The sequence below is a fragment of the Plecotus auritus genome, assembly GCF_963455305.1.
Source record: "Plecotus auritus genome assembly, chromosome: 1".
NCBI classification, from domain to species: domain Eukaryota; kingdom Metazoa; phylum Chordata; class Mammalia; order Chiroptera; family Vespertilionidae; genus Plecotus; species Plecotus auritus.
The window spans coordinates 137,782,919-137,806,201 of NC_137770.1; positions in this window are offsets into that span (position 1 = coordinate 137,782,919).

A 23,283-nucleotide genomic window follows, 5' to 3' on the forward strand; every position below is an offset into this window, starting at 1 on the left:
AATCCCCAGTAGGGAACATGCAGGAGGCAGAGGATTGATGTTTCTCTCTCATTGATGTTTATATCTCTCTTTCCCTTCCCCTTCCTCTCTCTCTCAAATCAATAAAATATCCTTAGCTGGTTTGGCTCAGTGGACAGTGTCAGCTTGCAAACTGAAGGGTCCCATGTTCCATTCTCTTCAAGACACATGGCAAAATATATTTTTTAAAAACTGAAACATATTTTTTAATTTTTTTTCAAACACAAAGAAAAGCCTGGATAGCAATACTTATGTCAGAAAAAATAGAAGTTAAATCTAAGGCTACAGAAAGAGACAAAGAATGCCATTACATAATAATATGGGATCAATCCAACAAGAAGAAATAACCCTTATAAACATACTAGAGGCCCGGTGCACCAAATTCATCCTTTTGAGTGTGTGGGGGGGTGTCCCTCAGCCCAGCCTGCACCCTCTCACAATCTGGGAGTACTGGCTCCCAACCGCTTGCCTGCCTGTCTGCCTGTTGTCCCTAACCCATTCTGCCTGCCAGCCTGTTCACCCCCTAACCACTCCCCTGCCAACCTGATTGATGCCTAACTGCTTCCCTGCCAGCCTGGTCACCCCAACTGCCCTCCCCTGCAGGCCTGGTTGCCCCTAACTGCCCTCCCCTACAGGTTTGGTCACCCCTAACTGCCCTCCCCTGCTGGCCATCTTGTGGTGGCCATTGTGTTACCACATGGGGGCAGCCATCTTGTGCCCACAAGGGGGTGGCCATCTTGTGCAAGGGTGTGATGGTCAATTTGCATACTACCTCTTTATTATAGAGGAGCATTTGAATATATAATGCAAATATGGATACAGTCATAGTTAGGGTGTTAAATACCCCATTGACATCAATGGATAGATCTTCCAAAAAAAAAAAAAAAATCCGGAAGGTAAAAGCGCCATTAAAGGACTCATTTTAGCAGATGAATTTCATTGATTTTTTTCAAAGCATTACACCTTAAAACTGCAGGGTATACATTTTCCTCAAGTGCAAATGGAACATTTTCCAAGATAGATGTGTTAGGCTATAAAACAAGCCTCAGTAAATTTAAAAAGATTGAAATCATTTCACACATCTTCTCCAGTGACAATAAGTGTGTACCTATTAATAATCACTTTAAATATAAATGGCTTAAATGTTCCAATAAAAAACACAGAGTAGGTGAATGGACAAGAAAAAAAGACCCCTTCATGTGCTTTCTACAATAGAACCACATCAGCAAAAGATACACACAGACGGAAGGTAAAGTGATGGAAAAGGATATTTCCTGAAAATGCAAACTAAAAAGGCCCTGTCCTGGTAGCTCAGTTGGTTAGAACATTGTCCCAAGTTTGTAGGTTCAATTTCTTATCAGGGCACATACAAGAAGCAACCAACGAATGCATAAATAAGTGAAACCACAAATCGATGTTTCTCTCTCTGTCTGTCTCTCTGCCTGCCTCTCACTCTCTCAATCTTTTTTTTGTCTCAATAAGTAAAAAAATAAATTAAAAAATTATTCAGGAGAACCAAGGTGGTGGCATAGATAAATGCCTGTACTTGCTGCCTCCCACAACCACATCAAAATTACACCTAAAATACACAACAAATATCATGAAAACCACTGGAAATCTGGCTGAGGGGAAGTACTACAATTAGAGAAGTAAAGAAGAAAGCACACTAATGCTGGTAGGCAGTGCGGAGGCTCAGAACAGGCTGGTTCAGCACCCAGATGTGTCGCTTTTTTAATCAGGAGGGATATTGCCTCTGCAGAGGCCACCCAGAGGAGTGAGGGGTCACAGCCCCAAACCAGACCTCCAGCCCAGGGTTCCAGAGCTGGTGAAAGAAGTCACTATGGGCAGTAAGAACTATGGGCTGTAAAAACCAGTGCGGATTGGGGCTGAGTGACACAGAGGCTGCTGGAGTCTCAGCTGCTTCTCTTAAAAGGCCGGCACCATGAAATGAATTTACAAGCTCCCACTGCTTCTGAGCTCCAGTGCCGGGCGAGGCTCTGGGAGACCCAGACACATACAAGGAGATCTGGACTGTCTGGTTTTGGGGCAGGACCTCGGGGGCAGCTTTCTTCCAGATGGAGGTGCTTGAAGTGGTCATCGTTCCTGTGCTGAGACCTCCCTGGTGTAGGGCTGACTGGTAGCTATTTCTGTTTGCTCTTCCCTGGTTATTCCCTGAGAACCCGTCCCATCCAATTTACAACCCCCAAGCTGTGCTCAACAGCTTTTGTATATGAATGGTCCATCCTTTCTGAAGCTAAAAAATCTGTCAAACAAGCAGCAGCTGGGTCAGGGAGCCCCAAACGTATCAATAAAAGTCCCAAGAACCAGCACCAGCCCTGGCTCGTTTGGCTCAGTGGATAGAGCGTCAGCCTGCAGACTGAAGGGTCCCAGGTTCGATTCCGGTCAAGGGCATGTACCTTGGTTGCAGGCACATCCCCAGTAGGGGGTGTGCAGAAGGCAGCTGATCGATGTTTCTCTCTCATCGATGTTTCTAACTCTCTATCCCTTTCCCTTCCTCTCTGTAAAAAAACAATAAAATACATTAAAAAAAAAAAAAAAAGAACCAGCGCCAGCACCAGCCTGCCTTGCTTCACAGTTGGGCCTCATCTGGGCAATTCCAAACCCGATACAAAGAGGAGGAATCTGCAGATTTCTCTGTAGCTCCTGCTGGATGACCCCAGGCAGTGGTTGACTTTGCACCTCTCTGGAGACCCAAGCGCCAGTGTAACAGTGGTCAGTGTGAGACCATACCAGATTATAACTCTTCATATCCATAAGTGACACACTCAAGGGACAGACTCAGTGAGCACCAAATCCCCACTGAAACAAGTCCTGCTCCATAAGGGTGTCTCCTGCACAGCAGATATCCCACTGAGGTTGAATCTGATCCCTACATCCAATTAGCTTGGAAGTCAATTCCTCCCAGTGATACCAATAACAATAGAAGCTTCACTACAACAAAACTGTGCACACAGTCCACAAAGGGGTACACTAAAAGTGTCCATCTAAGGTGATTGGGGAGGCTGAGCCACTAGGCCCTATAGGATACCTACTACACAAGGTCACTCTATCAACTCAAGGAGACTTAGCAGCTATCCAATACATAGAAACAAATACAGGGAAGCAGCCAAAATGCGAAGACAAAGATACATGTCACAAGTGAAAGAAATGGAAGAACCTAAACTGCTGGATATAGAGTTAAAAACCATGGTTATAAGGTTACACAAGAATCTTCTAGAAACTTCTGAGGAACATGAAAGTGAGACTTTCAAGGATCTTAGTGAGAATAAAAAGAAAGAAAGAAAGAAAGAAAGAAAGAAAGAAAGAAAGGAAGAAAGAAAGAAAAGGACCAGTTAGAAATTAAGCATACACTGACTGAAATAAAGAATAATATACAGGGATTCAACAGTAGACTAGAGGATCCTGAGAATCAAATCAATGATTTGAAATATGAGGAATCAAAAACACCCAACCAGAAGAGCAAAAAGAAAAAAAGAATCCAAAAATATGAGGATAGTATAAGGAGCCTATGGGACAAATTCAAATATACCAACATCCAAATAATGGGAGTACCAGAAGAAGGGAAAGAGCAAGATATTGAAAACGTATTTGAAGAAATAATGTTAGAAAACTTCCCTACCTTGTGAAATAAATACACCTACAAGTTCAGGAAGCACAGACAACCCCAAACAAGAGGAATCAAAAGAGGACCACACCAAGACACATCATAATTAAAATGCCAAGGGCAAATAACTAAGAGAGAATCTTAAAAGGTGCAAGAGCAAAACAGTTAGTTACCTAGAAGAGAGTGCCCATATAACTGTCAGCTGGCTTCTCAACAGAAACTATGCAGGCCAGAAGGAAGTGGCAAGAAATATTCAAAGTGATGAATAGCAAAAACCTACAACCAAGATTACTCTACCCAGCAAAGCTATCATTTAGAATTGGAGGTCAGAAAAAGATCTTCACAGACAAGAAAAAGCTAAAGGGGTTCATTACCACCAAACAAGTATTATATGAAATGCTAAAGAATATTTTTTTAAGAAGAAGAAGAAGGTAAAGATAAAAAATATGAACAGCAAAGTGATAACAAATACATATCTATCAACAATTGAATCTAAAAATCAAGTGAATAAAAAATCTGATGAACAGAATAAACCAGTGAATGTAATAGCATCAGGGGCATGGAAATGGAAGAGACCGATGATTCTCATAGGGAAGGGGGTTTGGGAAGAGATTAGACAAAGATCTTATATGTATGTATGAATTACCTATGGACACAGACAATAGGGTGGTGAGGGCCTGGGTGGGGTGGAAACTAGGTGGAGGGTAGCTATGGCAGGGGGTGGGGGGAAGAGGAACCTCTGTAGTAATCTCAACAATAAAGATTATTAAAAAATAATTCGAATGCAAAAAAATAAGCTGGATGGCAATATTTATTCAAAAAAATAGAATTTAAAACTAAGACTTTAACAAGCAACAAAGGAGGCCATTATATAATGATAATGGGATCAATCCAACCAGACACTCAACCACTGAGCTATGCCTGCTGGGTGAGAATAGAATTTTTGATTTAGAAAACAAGGTAGCAAGAAACACCCAATTATTCACCTATCACAGGAGAACCTAATTATATACAACAAATATTGATAGAATCATATTTGGGGAGTTTAACACCCCATTGACATCAATAGATAGATCTTCCCCCAAAAAATCAACCACAATGGTATCAAACTAAAAATCAATTACACACACACTCAAAAGAACACCTGAAAACACACCAACGCATGGAGTCTAAATAACCTGTTACTAAACAGTGAATGCATTAACAATGATACCAAAGGAGAAATCAAAAGATTCCTTGAGACAAATGAGATGAGAACATGACAACCCAATGGGACATAGTGAAAGCAGTCCTAAGAGAGAAATTCAAAGCAATGCAGGCCTACCTCTAGAAACAAGAAAAATCTCAAATTAACAATATAACTTCATCAGAAGACATGTTTTAAATGTTCTTATTGGATTGTTGTAAAAGGAATAATATGATCTTAATTCGATCACTTGATTGATTATTATCATGATAGTATTCTTGTTTTTTTAGATAGGAAAGTTCACCAAACATAAAATGAGAAATTCAGTAGCATTTGGTACGTGTACCATGTTGCGCAATGACCACCTCTATCTAGTTCCAAAACTTTTCATCACTCCAGCAGGGAACCTAATTCCCATGAAATAGGAACTCCCTATTCCTCCTACTGAAGTCTCTGGCAGTAACTTGTATGACTTCTGTCTCTATGGATTAACTTATTGTGGAAATTACATATAAAAGGAATCAGATAATAAAATAAACTTATTTTCCACCCTGGCCTGCATGGCTCAGTTGGTTTGAGCATCATCACATGCACCAAAGGATCACAGGTTGAATTCCCATTCAGGGCACATACCCAGGTTGCCAGTTCAATCTTGGTTGGGACCCATGCAGAAGGCAGCCAATCAAAGTTTCTTTCTCACATCAATGTCTCTCTCTCCATGGTTCCCTCTCCCTCCCCATTCCTCTCTCTCTAAAATCAATTTAAAAAAATATATCCTCACTTGAGGATTTAACAACAAAAGACTCCTATTGTATTACAAACATAAAACAATGACAGGTAGGCCACTACAAAATTTTAAGAGTTAGAGCTACTCAAAATTATATTGAGACCAGGCAAATTACTTTCACAAGGGAGCACGTTACCTTGAAGTTCTCATTGTGTGATGTAGGCCATGCATCATCAATGCCAGATTTGCTGGAAAGTCTTTATAGTAAAATATACAACAAAAATGAGTGAGTTTGTCACTTTAAAAAAACAGCATAAAGGGGGAGGGATCAAGATGAGAAAAAGGAGACACATGTAAAATTTTAGACAATAAAGAAAAGGGAAAAAAAAGCAACAAAAATCTAAGTGAAAGATCAGCTACCTATAAGTGAAATAGTTTCTTGATATAAGTAACACTGGACCTCTGTTTGAAAAAAGCTTTTAGTTACCTATTTCTGCCACCACCTCTCCCATCCTATGATATATTGAATGAAGGCATACTCTGCTTGAGTTTAATTTGTTTTCACCAATTAAGGGCAGATAGAACTTTTGTTCCCTGAACTGGAACTCATCTGATGACCTACATCCAGGTAAAAAGATACACTGATCCTTCCTCAACATCTGTCCCTGATTCAAAGACTAATCAATGTCAGTCAAAAATGGCCGTTTTGCTTCTTTAACATGGAAACCACTTATTAAGGAGAACCCATTCCTTCCTTTTACCCTAAAACTGTACAGGAAGTTCCTGAAGTGGTTGAAAGTTAAATGTCCAAATGACAAAGAACAAATGTATATGTTGTTGGCCTGCCTTCCCACTCCCAGATCACCTTCTGCAGGCTCCATGCCAGTCTCCAACATTTAAATCTTCAGCCTCTGAGGGCATAGACTCCTGAAACAAGGACAGGCTCAAATAACAAAGAATAGGAGCTCTCTTTTTCCCTTGCTCCTTGAAAACAATCTAAACGGAGTCTCAGTAATCCACACATAACATAGGCATGTTACCAACTCTATTACTGATCTTACATCTAGTCCTACCCCTGCCCAACCCTCCATGTAGATGACAAGCACATCAGCTAGTTGGGAAAACAGGTAGCAGTGAGAAGACACCTGCCTTGGGCCATAGATCTATGTAGTTCAGCAATCCCCATCCCCTAGGACTCAAGGAGACCTAAGCCCCACTCTGCAAGTAAGAGTTCAGGTAGATGGCATCACAATCCTTTATGCAATCAAAAGATCTCTCCAGTAGCTCACATTTTTTAAATATCTTTCTAAAGAAAACTTGACTGTTGCTAGTTCCCCCAAGTAAACAAATGAACAAAAGAGCAGCAAACTTGTCAGGACTTCTTTGAGCCCCATATTTTAATCTACCTTTCTAGAGAACTCCCATAAGAAGAACATCCTATGGCCTTCCTTCTTAATACTGATATTTCACTTGTCACAAACCCCAATATGCTCATCTCTTTTCCAAAACTTATTCCAACCTTCACCCAGTGTTGTTCCTCTTGAAACTTAGAAAGTCCTGATAATTCCATTCTTACCCTCTATTGACTGTGTTCACTACCCAATCTCCATATGTCCATTATTAAAACTCACCAACAGAATGGTAAGAGTATTACACTTAGCAACCTGAATTTACTTATGAGTTCCACCACTTTTTACATCCCAATGAGTCAATTTAAACCAGTTTCCAATACTCCATGTGAACAACCGCTGGGCCAGGATGTTAAACAAGTTAAAGCACTACAGGGAGTTTTGATTAATTAATGATAGCCTTCCTTAAACTCCTGAAATTCTACGTGCCTTTCTTTCTGCCTATGAAAAAAATGAAGAACACTAGAGCTGGCAGAAGTAGAAAAAAAAAATAGCACAATGAAAGACATGCCAAAAAAAAAGCAGAGAAGAAAGTTAAATAAATAAATAAATAAATGTCATGGAAGAGGAAAAAAGAAAAAATCTTCATACAACTAGGCAGTTACTACATCAATGAAAATCCACACTGGGAAGTCAGTAAACAGAGGCATCAATTATGAATATCCTCTAAATACATGCTGAATTTAATTAACATAACATGGTCTATACATAGAGATTATTCACTTACAGATAAATAATTCATCTCAAGAAGAATAGGTAAAATTTTATGTAAAAACACTTTCCTGAGTTGACCTTGCTGAGGTAAAACCTTTGGTTCTGTGGCCATAGCTAACTGAGATGGGCCCTAAAAGCTTTGGTGGGAAGAACAAGGTCCTATTTACCACTACAATGTTCAAGTACAGTAAGATAAATGCTTGGACTAACTGGGCCGCTTAATAAATCTCTAAATTAGAGTTAATACACAATCAGATTTGACTTTCTGAGTTATCTGATTTGCATCCATATCTCAATGCCAGTGCTACACAGCAACTTATCAGTGTATATTGAGAGACAAGAGAATAATTTGGGAGCCAACCTGGTTAACAATCAAACCATGGGTCAGTCCCTTGCTAACTATGGAATCATGGGTCAATTCATCCACCTCCCTGAACCACAGCGGCCTCACTAAAAAAGTAGGCTAAATAGCACAGCTACTTTGCAGAGCTATTGTGAAGACTATAAAACACAGGTCAATTATATAAAATAGTGACTGGCTCATGGCAAAACACTTTAGAAATGTTAGTTTATTTTTTTTTCTCTGCACTCCCTTAGTTAACATATAATTTTATAAATCCATAAAATCCTACCTGCTTAACGAGTCTTTTTCAGAGATCTCATCCACTATTAAAGAAAAACATAAACTATTAAAGAAAAACACTTTAAAACAACAATAAAAAAATAACTGGACTTTAAAAGTACTGGACTAATGCTTTGTTAGAAAGTATTCCTTTGGGACCTCACCTGAAGACTATACTAGAGTGAATATTAATCATATTATTGGTAGGCCATTAACACATTAAGAACATTTACTTTCTCTTTTAAAATATACCAAATGCAAGAGGAAAAAAAAGAATGGGATCTATCAAATTTGATACTTAACCTTTGAACTGCTATGTACAATGCACATATTCCTAACCAACCCTGACCAGACTGATGAGAAAACTGTTTCACTAGCAGAAGCCGAATCATAAACTAACAATGAAAATTGTACATAGCATGAGTTTTCTGGACTTTTTCCATTAAGAGCAGTTAGAAGAGAGTACCCTTATTTTGCCCTAACACAATACAACTTTTCCACCTCTTCAGTGATGACTAGCCAGTTTAGGATGAAACACCCTATCACAAGGAAGCATGGTCGCTAGGCACTACACTTTGCAGCATGGCAAAACATAGGAAACAGACTTTCTGGATGCATTACTCTCTGCAAGATAAGTAGGAATGGTTTTGTGATTCCAGTTGTGTAAAATATAACCACTTGAGATTGTCTCCTTCCAGTGCTAGAGTTTACCTGGGCCCGCATCATAGCTCACGATGGTCCAATCAGTTAGTGCTTTGCAGGAGTGTGTGAGGTCATTTTTCTCAACCCTCCCCATTAGGTGGCAAATGCCTAGAGAAATCATGCTTTTTCAGCTTGGACAGTATATGTCAGCAGAGCCTATGCTGATACACAACAACAACAAAGCACAAAGAACAAAGAACATCTTGGATAACTACATCCAAATACCTTGGATGTAATTTTTAAACATTTAAAAAGATACCCACTGTATGATTCCAACTATACAACATTCAGGAAAAGGCAGAACTGTGGAGACAGTAAAAAGGATCAGTGACTTCCAGGGATTAGGGAGAAGGGAGGGATGAATAAGAGAGCACAGAGGATTTTAGGGCAGTTAAATGATTCTCTATGATACTGTTAATGGTGGATACTTGTCATCATACCTTTGTCAAAACCCATAGAATATACACCAAGAGTGAACCATAATGTCAACTATGGATTTTGGTTGATAATGATGCATCAATGAACATCCATCCATTGTAATAAATATAACTCTCAGGTGCAGGATGTCAATAATGAGCAAGGTGTGTGTAGGGGATGTAGGGATTAAGGGAACTTTCTGTACTTTTGGCTCAATTTTGCTGTGAACCTAATATTGGTTGAAAAAATAAAGCTTAAGAACTTCTGTGAAAAAATGTATCCGCTGAATGTGTTATTAATACACATGACCATATTAGTACTATTTTCAAGACACAGTAACCTTGGAAATTAAGAAAAAACCAAGTACAAGAAAATGCGTAGCATTCCCACAATTGAGTGAAACATATGGAAAAACATAACTAAAGGCAATGATTTCAACTGTGTACTAGGGCAGGAAAGTAACTGATAAATGTGATTGAATATCTTGCTTTATTATTATAATGGGGATTTAGCATGAAATAAATTAAAATTAAATCATCCATATAATTAAAAGACACATTTTTTTCTAATTTTAAATCAAAAATCATTATGATGATTTTACAAAAAAACTGTCTTGAAAAATTGGTTGTATAAAAAGGAAACCTTAAAATTGCCTAATATTACACTAGTAATTTATGTATAAATACCTGTTAAATCCTCACCAAGCATCACAGAAGTAACCAGCATTGCCAGCAATTATGGATGATGCTACTGAAACCAGTACCATATTACATTATCATATTACTTGTTTTAAAAATAGAATATGGATTCAATGCCAAAAATTCAGTCAGAGATATAACTACTGTGCAGAAACATTTCATACAGCAGACCTAAGACTGCTATCCTTAGAAAGTCCTGCTTAAATGGCTACCCTTCAGTTGGAGTCTGAAAACCTGAATCTGGGGAGGTTTTTCACTTTTCCCTAACTGAGAATAGTGGCCCTGGTGCCTAAACACTTTGTACAACCGATGAGGTCATGCTGAACACTTGCTTTCCTTCTGGGAATCTAGAATTTAGGTACATGCTATGGGGAAGGTGCCCATGTGACTATAGTGCCATGAAAACCTTGGGACTGAGTCTAACAAGACTGGGAGATGACATATTTCACGTTTGTTGTCAGAATTTGACACTGGAGTAACTAAGCACATCCTGGTATCGCCACAGGGAGAGGACTCTTGGAAGCTTGTGCCTGTTGTCCTCCACCCTTTGTCACACACACCTTTTCTTTTTCTGATTTCGCTTTGGCCTTTCCCTGTAATAAATCCTTTTCTATGAGAAAAACTATATGGTGAGTCCTTTAAATGCTTTTTTTGTTTGTTTGTTTGTTTTTTGAATCAGCAAACCTAGGTGTGGGTTTAGGAACCTCTAACAAAATTGCATTATATGAAATTGGTATTATTTGGTGTGCTCTGCATGATGATAGTCAGAAGTTGATTTCACAGAATACCTCTCTTTGATTTTGTTTCAGTCCATGCTTGTTTTTGAGTGTGTCGCAGATCTATAACTATTGGAATAAAGACATGAATGGGATAAAGAAAACAATGATGTCAGAAAATAATGTGAAACAAGCAACATTAATATTTACTCAGAATAAGAAATATAGAATCCTAATGATTGACTACATGTTCTATAGTATCAAAGTTCCTATAAAGGAAAGGAAGACATCACACTGACAATTTTATACAACTAAACAGGGTTTAATTCCTTTCTACGATAGTCATAAATCAATCAACATTGGGATAACTGCAGAAAAACAAAAAATATCATATATACCAAAATAGTGTTCTAGTTATTTCAAAGTTCTTTTTATTTGTTTCTAATGTTTTTAAAATTTCTTATTAAACTAAAATCATGGCTCACCTATCAAAAGCAGTTCTTCACAGGACAAGTCAAAAAATCAAAGAAATTGCATCCAAAATGTAGAGATATCCAGGATATTCTACCAAATTCAACATGTATGGAAAAATTCTGCTCTTACCTCTTGAGCGGTGGTTCTTTCCTGCTCATCTAATAAAGTCCTACTCTTCATGTCCCATCTAAATGCCAGAGCAGTGAGATTTCTTTCTCCTCACCACTTCTTACATGCAGTCATCAGGAAATCATATGAACTAGGTCTCCTTCTGTCTCTGCTTTCTTTTGCTACTGCCAACTGCCCTAGTCAAACATGAGCTCTTTACATGTGGCTCTCACAGGGGGATGGTACCACTAACTATTATTGTTCCTTCGTAAATTAATAAGATTTTTTAAGCAAAACAAATGAAGAAGGCATAGAATTAGAAAAACATTAACATTTTAAATGGAATAAATTGAGCTTCCTGACTCATTTCCACATAAATGGGTAAAAACTTCATAATGGACTGATGCTAGTCCAAAGAGGGAAAATCTTCATTTGTCTCCCAGTCTCTTTATGTGGTTTCCTTCCATCTGTGCTCTACATGAGGGATCCGCAACATAGGGCTCACAGGCCAAATACAAGCTGCCATCTAGTTTTGTAAATAAAGTCTCAGTGGAACACAGACTCACCTAATCACTTGAAGATTCTCTAGGACTGCTGTCACCCTACAATGGCAGACTTGAGTAGATATGGCAGACCACATGGCCTAAAATCAGGCCCTTTACAGAAAAAGCTTGCTGATCCCTGCTTCATCCCACAACCACAGGGCCCTAATCAAATATAATCTTCTTACTCTTCTGCTGAGAACTGCAATGCATCCCTGCAGCAAATATTGCTGGCTCCCTACCTTGGTGTTCATTTTTGCTGGAGAACCACAACTGTATTTGGCCATTCACTGTCCTCATACATACAGAAGGTGGTTTCTCTCCAGCTCCAAAAAGAGAAATGATTGTACTAAGCTCATCACAGTAACAAGTTTACCACTGTCTGGTTTAAGGATGAGCATGGGATGTAACCCAAGCCTGTAAAATATTAGAGAAAGTGAGCTGCAGGCCACATGGTTTTGTTGTTGTTGTTGTTGTTGTTTTTTCCCCTATTTTAAAAGAAACACATAGGCCCAGCCTGTGTGGTTCAGAGGATTGAGCATTTTCCCATGCACCATGAAGTCCCTGGTTATGTTCTAGGTGAGGGCACAGTTAGGCTGGATCCCCCATTAGGGGATGTGCAGGAGGCAGCCGATGGATGTGATGGTTGTCTGTCTCACTGATGTTTCTATGGCGCTCTCCCTTCCCTTGTCTCCCTCTAAAGACAATAAAAACTTATTTCAAAACAAAATTAAAGGAAACACATAGCTCAACATCACTAATCAGGGAAATGCAAATGAAAACCATAAGAAGTTCCAGCTGATTCTCTTAGAATGGCTATCCTCAAAATATAAATAAATAACAAGCATTGGTGAGGATATGGAGAAAAACAAAAGCCTTGTGCACTGGACAGGTGATTATAAATTGGTTCAGTCACTGTGGAAAGCAGCATAGACATTCCTCAAAAAATTGGAAATAGAACTGCTATTCCATTTCTGGGTATTTATCCAACAGAAACATGAACATGAATTTGAAAAGATACCTGCACCCCTATGTTCACTACAGCATTATTTACAATAACCAATACATAAAAGCAATGCTGATGTCCTTTTATAGACATATGAATAATGAATATGAGGGTAGTATATATGTATACAAATACACATCTTTGAACATATATGCAGAATGAAATATTAGCCAGACATAAAAAATAATGAATTCCTGCTACTTATGGCAACATGGATGGACTGAGAGGGTATTATGCTAAGTGAAATAAGACAAAGAAAGTCAAAGACTATAGGATCTCACTTATATGCGCAATCTAAAAGAATAAAATAGAAACAGAACCCATAGCTTCAGAAATCAAACTGATCCCTTACTTGCCAGAGGATAGTAAGTTGAGGAGAGGGGTGAAATAAAGAATATGTATAACAAGGGCAAACTTCCAGTTATAAAATGTATAAGCCACGGGGATGTAGTGTACAGCACAGGGACTGTGTCAAATCTATATATATAAAAGCCTAAGTGACCTTTATGACTGGACCACCAGACAACAAACTGGTAGCTATTATGCACATTGACCACTGGACAGCAGACGCTCAACGCAGGAGCTGCCCCCTGGTGGTCAATGAGCTGCCACATCCAATCTCCCTCAGCCAGCCAAAACACTGGTCCCGATTGACCCAATCAGGACTGGGTAAGACAGGACCCGCCAGCCAGGCTGAGGGACGGATTTGTGCACTGAGCCTATTGGATTGTAATAACTTTGCACAATGACAGATGGGTACTAGACATATCATTGTGAACACATCGTGAGGTATATAAATGTCAAACCACTATGGATGCACACCTGAAACCAATATAATGTGTGCCAACTCTACTGTCACAAAAAGTTTAAGAAAGGAAAAAGAATGCCTCAGGAAAAGCAGGCCTTCTGGCTTCACATATAGACATGTGAGAATAGGATGCTTTGGAGCCATTGCTAAGTACTGACCAAGCAAGCAGACATAAACACTGATAAACTCTCAGCTAAAAAAGGGACAGCTAGGATCCTAATGACATTACTGAACCGCCAAAACAATCATGATTCCTATTGTTTCAGCCTCTGTTAATTAGACCACTTATTCTCTGAAGCTAAAAGCATCCTACCTGATAAATTTCCCAAGGCCTAGAGGATAAGACCTAGTCCTTTCTGTAGCACTAAAGACTTTCATAAGCCTGCCTTAGCTAGGCACTCACCTCATTACCAACATTCCCATCACACACATTGTGCACATTGAAGTGGTACTGCTCATAAACCCTGCAAATTCACTTGTGCATCTCAGCCCATGCACTGCGGTTCCTGCAGCCAAAACTGTAATGTCAATAGCTGTTCTACCCGCCAAATATCATCCTTCTGCCACTTTACCTGGAAAACTTTTTTGAGGCCTGCATGCTTACTTTAAATCTCACCCACATTTTTATTTCTATCTATTTTTGAAACATTTTTAAAAAATTGATTAGAGAGAAACAGAGACAGAGATAGAGAAATACCAGTTTGTACTTCCACTTACTCATGCATTCATTGGGTGATTCTGGAATGTGCCCTGACCAGGCATCAAGGCCACAACTTCGCATATCAGGGACAATGCTTTAAGCATCTGAGACATCTGGCCAAGGCCTCACCTAACCCACATTTTAAAAACCTAATTCTCATCATGGACTTAAAGTGGCTGGCTCACACTACACACAAACCAAAAGCATAAACAATGATTATTATAAGCTCCTAGTGCACTCTGGCATCTGTTAGACATTGGATAAACCATAGTAAATAATAGGAATGACAAAGAAAAACAATAAATTCTTAGAGGGTAAGGACTGTGTTTTAAAAATATTTCAATTCTGCATCATCAAAATAATACTTAGTACCTAAAAGACACCTGAGATGTAAATAGCGTGACCATTAAGCAGAAAAATGAATTAACTGAATTTTGATATTTGATTTGAAAATTCTGTTTAAAAACTACACAAATAAACTAGGAACATTTCTCCCATATTATGAGCACCTTCAAGGTCAAAACACTACTTCATCTTTGCACTTCCTATAACTTGCAAAACAAACCAACAGAAGTCCTTTTATAAAGGTCTACTAAGTCCAAGGTGTCCTCATACAGTTCAGATTACACAGTGAACTATGTGCCACATCTGGGTAGCACACTGACATTTTTGTTACTGTGAAATCCTTTTGTACTTTTATTATAATTTGCTGAGTCCCGAGTGGGACTATCTGAATACTGATAATTATCTTTTGAGCAGTGGCAACAGAGCATCTTGTTCTAAAGTAATTAGTGTGTCCTGACATTTATTTAACAAAGATAATATGTTGTTCTAATAAATCAACATATCTCATTCTGTTTTGACTTCTGAGGAATGAGGTTAATAACAGTGATACCTAGTTGGTGTAATATGTAAAATACCCTATGATTCTCAACAGGTGTTGCCTTTCTGACTTCTGTACTATGAGTATATATCTTTGAAAAGCTATTTCATTGGAATCCTTGCACACTGGCTAAGTGAGTAACTCTTATCGTTTGCCATTTGTTTGTGCTACTAAGAAGTATTGATGAGATCTTAGTTTTAGTTACTTTTTTGGTAATACAAATCACTATGTATAATAAGTATTCATTTACTAAATATAATCCATTTAATATGAGACTAAACAAAAGATCCCTTTTTAGAACAAGTCCAATTTGTTATCATGGGAATATAGTAGAAACATACAACATTCTAACTTAACATCTTCTTTCTCTTTTAAATAAAGATATCATATGGGCTTTTAGGCATCAGAAAAAATAAATTAACTTCTTTTCAAACAAAATAGCCCCATATTTTAAATGACACACAATTAACATTTTATATCATACTGAATACAATTCTATCAAGAAAGAGATTAAGAAAAACTATGCATGCAACTTACATATTGTTTGGTAGTTTTTCACTGCTCTTTCATTATCAAAACGTCTTTACTCTTACTGCATGTATGTTAGGAGCACCAATAGCAATTCACTCTCAGAAGGCTTACCATGGTAGGTACTTTCAGATGTGTGCGGTCTCCTTCTTTCTTGATATTCAGAAGTTAGTTGTTTCTTGCTGTGCACAAAAAAAGTTGCGATAAGTAATATTAGTGCCTTAATACAAATCTATATACAAAAGACTAAGCGACCATCCAACCTTTCAACCATCTGACCGGTAGCTATGATGCACACTGACCACCAGGGGACAGACGATCAATGCAGGAGCTGCTGAGCTGTGGTGACTTGGCAGCTGTGGTTCTAGGGTGGTGCACCCGGAACAAGAGAGGAAGGAGCCTGATTGCAGGGTCTGTCACCCGAGAACTGCACTCTTTTAATCCAGGACCACTCCGGGTATATTGGAGAGCTGGTTTTGACCCAGTCCCCACAGCCCAGGCTGAGTGAACCCATCTGCTGTAAGGACTCCGCCCCCCTCTCTCCCCCCTTCCCTCCCGCCGTGAGGCCCCCTGGGAAGGGTCCAAGGGAGGTTGGCTCCAGGATGTGTCTGGCCCATTTCGCCCAGTCTCACCCCACCACCCACCTTCTAATTAATTTCCTTCCAATGTGCACAAATCTGTGCACCAGATCACTAGTATAAATATATTTTCCAAATGTGGTAAATTCTTAGAATGTTTTAGGTAATATCAGAGCTAATATCAAAGCTAATTATACGATACATTTTAAATATGTAAAGTCTAAAAAGTTTTTTAGGAAGCATGTAAGTTTTTTTAAAAAGTAAACTGAAACAGTCATGATTTGAGGGCAGTATAGTTTAATGAATTAATTAGAGTTTGTTTATCATAAGGTAAGTATCTTGAACTCAGACATTCTAGTTCTATAATCAACAGCTATTTGTTCTCAAGTCACTTTTCTTTGACTCAAGGTCCTCCTCTGAAAATAACAGTCTTACTGCCTTATTTTAGAAGGTCATTAGGAGGACTAAATGAGCTAAACAGCAAAAAAGAATGCTCAGAGAAACAGTAAACCAAAGCAAAAATCAAGTTCATGAAGTTTAGTTGCAATTCTTTTGAAATCTGAAATAATACCAATTGTGGGGTTTTCAACATTTCTAATATAAAATGTTGCAGTTTTCAGAAAATGTTATTACCTTTGATTATTACCTGTTCTTTCTTTGTGTTTTGTAAATCAGGGTATCTCAGCTATTATATATATAACTTGCAACTAACTTTTTTTTCTCTATTAACCCCCTCTAGGCTACTTCCCACACACCCCAGCCCCCACCCCAGGCTCTCTCCACCCCACTGTCTGAGTCCATGGCTTATGCACTTATGCATACAAGATCTTCAGAATAACCTACTTTTGATTCAGAGCTTTCTGTTGACTGGCTTCCATGTGAGGTATAATTTAAAATATTTTGAAACCTGAGTCAAATTCAAATCACATGGGAATGTTTCATTATGATGGCAAAGAGAACACTGGTGGGGCCAACCTCAGTTATGGAATCTCAGGTAAGTTGGCACCTATACTACTCAGTTAATTGCAATATGGGACCTTACATTGTGTAAACGAAGATGCTCTACAGGATATAAAGTGACCTCAGGGGACAGATCAGGTAACAAGTCTGGTCTTTTCCTGCAGCATTATTTGAACCTCTCTGACAGCTTAGAATGGGCTCCACTAATAACTGCTAGTCAAAAATACAAACAACAGGCTCAAAGGGTAACTAGTCCACAAGGTCTGAGCTAAGAAGGAAGTTCCACATAGACTTTCCAGTGTGTGCTGAGGGTGGGCGGGGGAGGCAGTGAGTGAGTAATTCTAGGAGGCCCAGCTACCACAAGAGGGTGCTGGTAATTGGAATAGTGGCTATACATACAAGCAAATGCATGTCAAGTAAAAAAAAGAAAAGAAAAAAAGTGACTTTCAAGTCCAAGAGTCAATCAACGTGAAGACTCAGGAATCTGGATCAGCAAAGCCAACCCTGGAGCAAAGATCAATCATGAATATTGGATTGGTTTCAATGGCAACTCTGCAACAATAGAATCAATGGAAACCACAGAAAGGTGAGAATGTCCTTTTATAGCTCTCCATCTCACTTGTGAAAGAAGACTGTCTCCCTTGGAATTAGGGAATCCTTTATTTTCCTGAAGAATTCAATGTGGGGAGTAGGAGATAGTCCCAGAAAATAGATTTTTTTCTGATAAAGTGAACACTTCAAGACCCCAAATTGCGAGTTAGAGAAAATCTGAGATGAGACTTTACTTGTAACCCCATGCATGGAGGTTCTACTTGGAATGAAATGGATAAAGATCTTAAAGCTCTCAGGTAAAGAATCTGGCCCATTGCTCCTTCTAACTGGTTGAGCTTTTCTTGGTTTCTGGCTGAAGACACACACTGACTCACTGCCATTCCCCAACTGCCTGAACCGAACTGTGAAAACTCACCTGGTACATAAAAAGGAAAAAAAAAGGAACAGTGAACTATTTTAAACCTCAGTTTAAAGATAACCTGCATTTTAAAGCAAACACTTAGAAATTAAAATCACTAACAAAAGCTTATTCTTTGGCAGCCCACCCACTGTTATCTTGAGAAAAGATATCAATCCCTTGCCAAAGAATCCTGACTGCATTTGCTGACTCATAATTTCCAGCAAGCACCAGGGCTTCCCTCAAGAACAGAGATCACTTCCCACTTAGCATCTTCAAATATGTTATTTCAATAGCTAACTTGATGTACTCCCCAATTTAATACCCAGAAGTCTGTCTGGAAGTGATCATTTACATGCTGAAGTGTTCATCTTTGTAAGTTACCTCCGAGGATAAAATGAAGGGACAAGAAGGACGCCTCTTGTCCCCTTGTATACTTCTTATTTAAAGTCCTCTAAGAGATGAGAAACTATGCTGAGGTCACTAATCTGAAGTGGGGGGAGATTTAAATGAAGATCCACCATGTAGGCAGGATGTTAAACACAGGTTGAAGGACTAGAGGGCGCTTTGATTAATTAATTGCTGGGCTTCCATAAACTCCTGAAATTCTACATGCTTTTGATTCTGTCTTTGGTACATAAAAATGGAGAACACAATCGCTGGAAGAAGTGAAAAAATAATACAATAAAAAATACCAAAAAAAAAAAAAAAAAAGCAGAGGAGACAGTAAAACATCAAGAAAAGTCATGAAGGAGGAAAAAAAGACTCTAGGAGAACAAGAAAAAAATTCATACAACTAGGCAAAGGTACCATCCTGATGGGAAAACCAGATTGTGAAGTCAGTAAACAGAGAAATCAATTAGAAATATTCTATAAATACATGATGAATTTAAATAGCAAAACATTGTCTATACATAGATAATATTAACTTACAGAGAAATACTTGGTCTCTAGAAGAATGAATATCATTTTACCTAAAGTTATTTCCCTGATTAGGCCTAACGTAGGTAAAACCTTTGGTTCTATGGCCATAGCTAACCGAGATGGGCCCTAAAAGCTTTGGTGGGAAAAACAAGGTCCTACTTACCACTACAGTTGTCAAGGAGAGTAAGATAAATGCTTGGACTAACTGGGCCTCTTAGAAAAACTCTAACTCAGAGTTAACACACAATCAGATTTGACTTTCTGGGTTGCGCTGCTTTGCATCTGTATCTCCATGGCAGAGCTACAGGGGAACTTATCAGTGTATGTTGAGCAACAACAGAAAAATTTGAGATTCAAGCTGTTTGACAGTCAAACCATGGGTCAGCCCCTTGCTACCTATGGAATCATGGGTCAATTCATCCACCTCCCTGAACCACAGTTGACTCATTAATAAAAAGTGAGCTACGATAGCATACCTACTTTGCAGAGTTATTGTGGTGACTATATAACTCAGATTAATTACATATTATAGGGTCTAGCCCACAATAGAACACTCTAGAAATGGTAGTTTCCTTTCTCTACATTTCCATAGTTAACGCACAAATTTTTAAAAATCCATAAAATCCAACCTGATTAAAGAGTCTTCTTCAGAGATATCTTCCACTATTAAAGAAAAGAAAGTGAAATACATTTAAAACAATAATAAAATATAGGACTTTAAAAGTATTGGACTAGTGCTTTGATAGAAAGTATCCTTTGGGACCACACCTAAAGACTATACTAGAGTGAATATTAATCATGTTATTGGTAGGACATTAATATATTAAGAACATTTACTTTCTCTTTTTAAATATACCAAATGCAAGAGAAAAAAAGAATGGGATTTATCACAATTTGATACTTATCTCTGAACTGTTATTTACAATGAACATAATTCTAACCAAACCCCATCAGATTGACAGAAAATGGAAAATGTTAGTAGAAGCAGAATCTATAATAATCTATAATAATAAAAGCATAATATGCCAATTACACCGAACATCCTTCCAGAGGACCTTCTGGAGGAAGCCGGGGCTGCGAGGGTCGAACCCCTTGCACGAATTTTGTGCATCAGGCCTCTAGTCATAGAATAACAATGTCAAACATAAAATAGCATGAGTTTTCTGAACTTCTTCCATTAGGAGCAGTTAATAAAGAGAACACCACTTGTGCAGTAACACTGACAACTTCTCCAGCTCTTCAGTGAAGACTAGCCCATTAGGATGAAACACTCCATCACAAGAGAGCTTGATTGACAGGCACTACACTTTAAGCACAGTAAAACAGGAAACAGTTTCTTCCTGGCACCATGTCCAAATGAACTTAAATAGGAAAGACTTTGGGATTCCAGTTGTTTAATTTAGAACTACTTGAGACTGTCTCTTTCCATTGCTAGAGAGTATCTGTTCCCACCTCATAGAGCAGGTCAAAGAGACAGTGAGTGCTCTGCAGCAGTGCATGAGGTAATTTTTCTCAACCCTCCCCATTAGGAGGCAAATGCCTAGAGGAAGCATGCTTTCTCAGCTTGTGTGGAATATATCATCAGATCCTATGCTGAAGAACAACAACAACAACCAACTAAGGACAAAGAAAGTCTTGGATAACTACATTCAATTACCTTGGAATTTTAATTTTTTAAACTTTTAAATTAAAAGATACCCAATGTCTCTTTTCCAACTACACAACATTCAAGAAAATGCAAAACTATGGAGACAGTAAAAAAATTCCGTGCTTTTCAGAGGTTCGAGAGAATGGAGCATGGGATAAGCAGAGCACAGCATATTTTTAGGGCAGTGAGAAGACTGCATATGATACTGTAATGGTGGGTACTTGTCACCAGACATTTGTCAAAACCCATAAAATGTACACCACCAAGAGTGAACCTTAAGGATAATTATGGACTTTGGTTGATAATGATGAGTCAATGCAGGTCCATCCATTGTAATAAATGTACCTCTCTGGTACAGGATGTCCAAATGAGCAAGGCCGTGCGTGTTTGGGGTTGCGGCATTTATGAGAACTCTCTGCACTCTCCACTCAATTGACCTCTGAACCTAAAAGTGCTCTAGAAAAAATGCTTATCAATTTTTTCTTTGAACATATATCAACATATTATTGCTATTTAAAGACACAGTCAGCTTGGACATTAAGATAAAGATCCAAGTATCAGAAAATGGGTTTTTTAAAAAAATATATTTTAATTGACTTCATAAAGGAAAGGAGAGGAAGAGAGAGATAGAAACATCAATTATGAGAGAAAATCATCAATGGCTGCCTCCTACACGCCCACACTGGAGATTGAGCACACCACCCTTGCACAGGCCCTGACCTAGAATCCAACCGCGCGCTAACTTTTGGTTCATGGGTCAACACTCAACCACTGAGCCATGCTGACCTGGCAGAATAGGAGTAGTATTCTCACAACTGAGTGGAGCATGTGGAAAGATATAAATAAAGCCAATGATTTGAATTGTATACTTGAGCAAGAAAATGATAAAATTGATTGAATATCTTACTTTACAATTACATATGGGGATTTAGTGCACTATAAAGCAAAACTGAATTATTCATTTAATAAAAAGACACTTTGTATTCAAATTTTAAGTCAGAAATCATTATGCTGATTTTATCTAAAAATTATCTTGAAACATTAATTTGATAAAAAGGAAAGCTTATAATTGCCTAATATTGTCCTAGTAATTAATGTATAAACTAGAGACCGGGTGCACGACATTTGTGCATTGGGGTGAGGGTGTCCCTCAACCCGGACTGCACCCTCTCACAGTCCAGGACGCCAAGGAGTCCTTAGTGCTACCATGAAGGCTGTAGAGACTCCCTTTGTTATCTCCGTTGCGCTTGCCAGCTGTGAGCCCAGCTTCTGGCTGAGCCGTGTTCCCCCTGTGGGAGCGCAATGACCACCAGGGTGTACTGCTGCATTGAGCGGCTGTCCCCCTGGTGGTCAGTACATGTCATAGTGACCGGTTGTTCTGCCATTCGGCCAATTTGCATAGTAGGGTTTTATTATATAGGAAACCTGTGAAATGCGCATCAAGCGTTACAGAAATAACCCGCATTGCAAGCAATTATGGATGATGCAACTGAAACCAGTACCAAATTATATTTTCATATTACTTGCTTTACAAATAAATTTTCAAGTCAACATCAAAAATTCAGTCAGGGCGATACCTGCTGTGCAGAAACATTTCATACAGCGTGCATAAGGCTGCTAGCCTTAGAAAGTCCTGCTTAAATGGCTGCCCTTCAGTTGGTGTCTGAAAACCTGAATCTGGGAAGGGTTTCTATCTTTCCCTTCAACAAGACTGTGCACATGCCCATAAAGGGATGCACCTAGAGTGCCAGCTCAGGTGACTGGAGAGGCTGAGCCACTGGGTCCTGCAGGACACCTACTACACAAGGCCACTCTACCTAATACGTAGGAAAAAAAACACAGAGAACCTGCCAAAATGAAGAGACAAAGAAACGTGAACATAAATGAATGAAATGGAAGCAAGCAAACTGCTGGATACAGAGTTCAAAACAATGGTTATATGGATCTTCATGAGAGCTTCAATGACTTAATGAGAGCTTCAAGCGACTTAATGAGACTTTCAAGGATCTTAATGAGAATTTCAAAGACATGAAGAAGGACCAGTCAGAAATTAAGCATACACTAGCTAAAACAAAGAAAAGTTTATAGGGATCCAACATTAGAATAGAAGATTCTCAGAATCAAATCAAGGCTTTCCAATATGAGGAAGCAAAAAGCACTCAGTCAGAAGAATAAAAAGAAAAATAATCAAAAAATATGAAGACAGTGTAAGGAGCCTCTGGGACAACCTCATTATTTCAAGAAATAATAACAGAATTCTTCCCCTACCTGGTGAAAGGAAGAGACTTACAACTGCAGGAAGCACAGAGATTACCAAACAAGTGGAACCCAAAGTGGCCCA